The following is a 5,798-nucleotide window of genomic DNA, read 5'->3' on the forward strand; positions in this document are numbered from 1 at the left end:
TACTCTTTTCCTTCCTCTTTCTTGATTTTTCCTTGTCAAGTCAAACCCACAAGAAAAAGGAATAAAATTTGCTCTTCAGAACTTATTGATGCATGATACTGACGAACACTACTTTCATGTAAGGCAGCCGCATGATAGGAGGATGGAATATGTATGAAAAACAGGACGGTGTGACATATTGACATGTATGATGTATAAAGTGTAAACTAAGCACAAGGTGCTTGAACTTGTTATAATCGATGCAAGCTAGAAACCATATGAAAGATGAAGCCAATATCACTCTGCCAAATTAAAAGGATGCCCTAACAAATGTATTTGACCAAATTAGAAGCAATACATGGCAACAGGCTAGAAATAATATGCAATATGCAACGAATAAAGGTGACTCATCATAAGTGATTGATGCAGGATACAGAAGAGAGGTAGTTTCATGTAAGAACAAGGTTAACACATAGATGTAGTGTGTACCAAAAATAGGAAGGCATGTCATATTCATAGGTATAGTGTGTAAACTAAGCAGATGCAATTTACCCTAATTAGAAGCATTACAAGCTAGACACCGTATGCAACATGCAACCACATATCACACTGCGAAGTTGGAGCAAGCACCTGTGATGGTGATGTAGAGGAAGTGCTGTCTTCAGGTACAGAGCAACATTCAATATCTTCATTTAGGCTTGTTGTTTCTTGAGAATCATGTGGAGAGGATGAAATTGCATTCTTTATAAGAGTATTGTGTCTCATATTAACCCACGCACGTGACTGTCTCATCATAAGCGATAGACGCAGGATACACAAGAACAGTAGTTTGATGTAAGAACATGGTGTGATAGGCAGATGTAGTATGTACCAAAAACAGGAAGGCGTGTCATATTCACATGTATAATGTGTAAGCTAAGGAGATGCAATTTAACAAATTAGGATCATTGATGAGCGATACACAAGAGAAGTAGTTTGATGTAAGAACATGGTTAACAGAAAGACGTAGTATCTACGAAAAACAGGAAGACATGTCATATTCACAGGTATGATGTGTTAACTAAGCAGATGCAATTTACCCTAATTAGAAGCATTACAAGGTAGACACCATATGCAACATGCAACCACATATCACACTGCCAAGTAAGGGCAAGCACCTGCGATGGTGGTGTGGGGGAATTGCGGTGATCAACTAGAGAGCTACGTTGACTATCTTCATTTAGCCTTGCTGAATCATGTGGGGAGGATGACACTGCACTCTTTAAACGAGTAGGGCGTCTCACAGTAACCCACCCGGGTGACTGTCTCATCATAAGTGATTGACGAGGGATACAAAAGAGCATTAGTTTGATGTACGAACATGGTTAATAGACATATGTAGTATGTATCAAAAACAGGAAGGCATGTCATTATCAAAGGTATAATGTGTAAAGTAAGAAGATGCAATTTAACCAAATTGGAAGCAATACAAGCTAGACACCATATGCAACATGCAACCACATTTGATAGCGCGAAGTTAAAGCAAGCACCTGGGATGGTTGTGTGTGGCAATTGAGATCATCAACTGCAGAGCTACGTTTACTGTCTCCAACTGCTGACACTGCACCCATTAGAGCGCTGAAACGCTTACTACTTATCTTCGAATTACACTAGAGCGACTTCTGTCTTTTCTTTTTTGCATTCATCAACACTGCATTAGATTCTGAAATACCCATGCATAAAAAACAATAGGGTGAGTATGGGTGAAGTGTGTGCACAATTAGTACAGTGTAAAGGTAGCAGATAGCAGGTCGGTGAGAAATAAATGGCGGGAGACATATGATAGCTCTACAACATGCATGGCACACTCAATTGCAGGATTCTATGAAAATAACAGTCGACTGAAAGCAAATAGGTCAGTCCATTTTTTATGCACCATCCGATGTACAAGGAATGGGCAGATCGCCTTCATCTACCTCCAGCCAGTCAGTGTTGACGATCTTCCTCGAAACGCCAGTGACCACCGGCCCAGTATTTCTCCCCTGCCTGCGCCCTCCCTTCTACCTCACCGCACCGCCATGCTTGGCACCGCCCCCCGGCCATCCATTCAAGCCCCGCCGACCACCAGATCGGGCGCAAGCAGCTCCTGCGCCCCACACCCCTATGATAGACACCGATGCGCCGCTTCCCTGGGGAACAGGCGGACTAGGTGCTCCGCGCGCCTAAGCGGGTGTTGCTTCTTTTAATTGCGGTTCGAAAGACCCTGAATTGAAATCCAGGCGGGCTACTAACCTCTAGCAAAGGTGAAATAGTAAAAGGGAGGAAACCTTGTGCATTTAGTATCACGAAGAAGATGCAGTAAGAAGCGCTCAACTAGTTTCTTTCGTGGGATGAATACGGTGTGAGTAGAGACGCAAGATTTGCACGAATAAGGGAAGAGGAGTACCTCTTTCTGCTGGCAGTGCTGTGTCCTCCTTCTGTTTTTCCGACGATCTTGTTGTTCGCCGGACACCAGAAGTTGTGGAGGACGGTGCAGCCTTGGACGAACCCATGGCCAAGTTGTTGAGTGTGGTGTGGTGGCCGTCTGTCGGCGGCGGGGAAGCAGATCCGAGGCGGCGAACGACGGCGTAGCAGGAATAGCTCCGGTGCAGTGGACGGTTGCGATACTGGAGCCGCAGCAGTGAGGCGCAAGACGGCGTGGTCGGAGTGGTTTTGGTATGGCGCACGTCGGCGTCGGCGTCGTGGAGGCAGCTCTGCCTTGGCTTCATCTACTAAGTCCTTGAGGGCGTTGCGGTTGCGGTTGCGTTGGACGACGACGTCGGGGTACCGGCTCCGACATGATGGAGGAGGGCGGCGGTGGATTGGCCGCTATGGGGTGGAGGACGGAGGAGGCTGGGGTTTCACGGCTGGTGGAGAGGGCGTTTTCGCGCCCATGCAGTATGAATGGGGAAATGGAGGGAGGCGGGGAACTAAGGGGGAACAATGTTTCGGTTTGAGACGCGCTTGTTTGAAATTTGGGGAAAGTTACAAACTTTGCCCCCATCTAAAATTTCGGACATATTGCGGGTTGGGGGTAGGACAGTCATGTCAGGTGTCCCAAATGTGGGCAGGATAGATTTCGGCCGAGCGCATGGGTGTTTAGGCGTCCATGGCGTATGAATGCTTCTCGGAGGCGGTTGAGACTGGCGTCTTGGTGAAGTTACAAACCTACCCTGGTTTAGACCTTTGGACATCGGGCCGATAGGCTACACGGGCCAGAGTCAGGACAATAATTTCCTACCACCAAAACATTAGTCTTGCGCGGTTTCGGGTGACCAGAGGCCTATTTGGTGCTTCGTTCAATATTTGGGAGCAGAAGCATTAACATTTTCAGTTCTCTTGAATTGAACTTTCAGGATTTGTCAAACTTCACAAATCTTTACTCTTGAAAATCCTAAAGCTACGATTATTTTGGAATGGAGGGGGTACATTTTAATATACATTGTACACGAGTATATATTAAAAAATATGCAACTTAACTCAGTTCATGCATGGCTCCAGGTATAATCTCCTTGGTTGCAAACAAAAAGTTAGATATGTGTATGAATATATATAGCATGTTCAAACTCACAACATAGATTGATGCCCCCTTTTACATCTGATTTACAAATGCCATTATCTCGGGTTCAAATAGATGAATGCACTTCCTACGAATTCGAATGTTCGAAACCCCCTTTATGTGAATTCGACATGTATTTTATTTCGTAGCTAGCAATTTGGAATGTATCCATGCAAGTGACAAATGTATAAAGTGCCTCACACTAACAACATGGAGTGCAGTAATTAATGTTTATATATGAATTGCAAAAGCATCCATTGCTTGTATTTCAAACCGCTCTCACTCTATGGATCAATAATATGAAATAAACACATGCACATGCTAGAATTCAATAGAGTATGGGTGTCTGATAGACCGATTTTCGTCCATACGCAATTTTGCAAAATTCATGATCTCATCCAAAAATAATAATGCCATTTATAGTTTAATTTAATGCGTAGAACCGCCTTTTACACGTAGATGCACTATGCCTCGCCCCGTTATCACAAACGCGTTATATATCTCTCTATCTAACGCATAACTGCACAAACTTTATATGCATCGGCATTTCTCTTTCACACATGCTCACAATCTCTCTCAGGGTGTCGGGGTGTCTCACGCACATGCTCTCTCTGTTTCTCTCTCTCTCTTTCTGACTACTATGTACCACTCTTTTCACTAATCTCAGTTGGAAAACACTATTTCTCTCACATGCATATATACACATGCACGGTCTCTACTAGCCCTCTATACGCACATATATGTGCCTACGTGTCTCCCGCACGCACATTATCTTTAGGCCTCTCTCGCACACATTGCCCCCCCGACACACCTCTCTAATAGTAGTTGGCAAATATGATTTCATCATATCATTCGGTAGGATATCCCTGGCTGTTAGGCTGGATGGTAATACGAGGCAAAGTTTTATCCTAGTTCGGATGGGACCCTTGCAGTTGAAGAAAGAGCCTACTCCTGGTACTATATATTAGTGATAGGGGTGTGTACAAAGTACACGTGAATACCAGGCATTGTGCGTGTGTGTATACTATCGACGAACAAGCCCCCAAGCTTGTATAACATACTAAGGGCCTAGGGTTACAAATCATATATAGTCGGCTTATCACCAGTGGGGATAGAGTCCTCCGCGACTCTGGTAGCTTCGTGTTGTACGCCGAGTCCTCCACATGGGTCTCCGTATAACATGTCTCGGTCCAACCTATATGTGGTGCAGGATGGAATCGACCCATGAGTCTTCATGTTGACCCACCACAACTAGAAATGATGTGCCCACCACACCACACACGCAATCGGCCACTAAGAAAATAAGCATATACAATAGTACAACGGTATCTAACTCACGATACGTCGATGACACTGACAGACTTTGCATTTGATGCGTGCTCCATATTTTGTTGACGACACTTATGGTCATTGTATTTGAAGCGAAAGCACGATATGGTCACTGGACTTCAGAATAAGCTCATCACGGTCACCACATACATTTTGTCGTGCTAACCAACATGTGGTTGGATGGTTAGAGGACAATGGTTTCTGGAGCCCACCAAGGTTAAAGTCCCGGTGCTCGCATTTATCTTGTGTTAATTTCAGTATTTTCCGGCGATGTACGTTCAGTGGGAGGAGACGTTCCACTCGACTACGAGGGCCCTATGGTGACTTTGTAAAATCTCAAGATCATATATGCTGGCCCACTCTCTCGAAGGTGCTCATAGGGGTAGGGTTCGCGTGTGTGTGCTTATAGTGGTGAGTGCTTGCGTGTATATATGAGCCCTTGCATCTGTACCGTGTTAAACAAATACATGCCATGATTATACTGTCACTGGCTCACCCGTACAACTCCGTATTTTGTTGATGACACAATCAATTGACCAGTCAAACGACACAACTAGTGTTGCACCATCGGGGCACATAACCGTGGGGCCCACCTGTCAGCCCGTATATGAAAGAAAGAAATGGTAGTTTGAGTCTGTACTATGTTAATAAAATAGGAGTACATTTTAGGGTGATCATACGGTCACTGGCTCACCATACAGCTCCATAATTTGTTGATAACACGATCAATTGACCAGTCAAATGGTCCACATTCAGCAGCGCACATTACCATTGGGCCCACCCGTTAGCGCGTATATGAAGGACATAAATGGTAATAAACTAGTGGTCGGTGGGTATTCGAATTCGTGAGACCTCTGGTTGGCAGTCACCGGCGGTTGGGGGGCATTCATTGGGCAGTGGGGTGGGGATTCCC

Source organism: Triticum dicoccoides, chromosome 3B (genome assembly GCF_002162155.2).
Source record: "Triticum dicoccoides isolate Atlit2015 ecotype Zavitan chromosome 3B, WEW_v2.0, whole genome shotgun sequence".
In the NCBI taxonomy this organism is placed as follows: Eukaryota; Viridiplantae; Streptophyta; class Magnoliopsida; order Poales; family Poaceae; genus Triticum; species Triticum dicoccoides.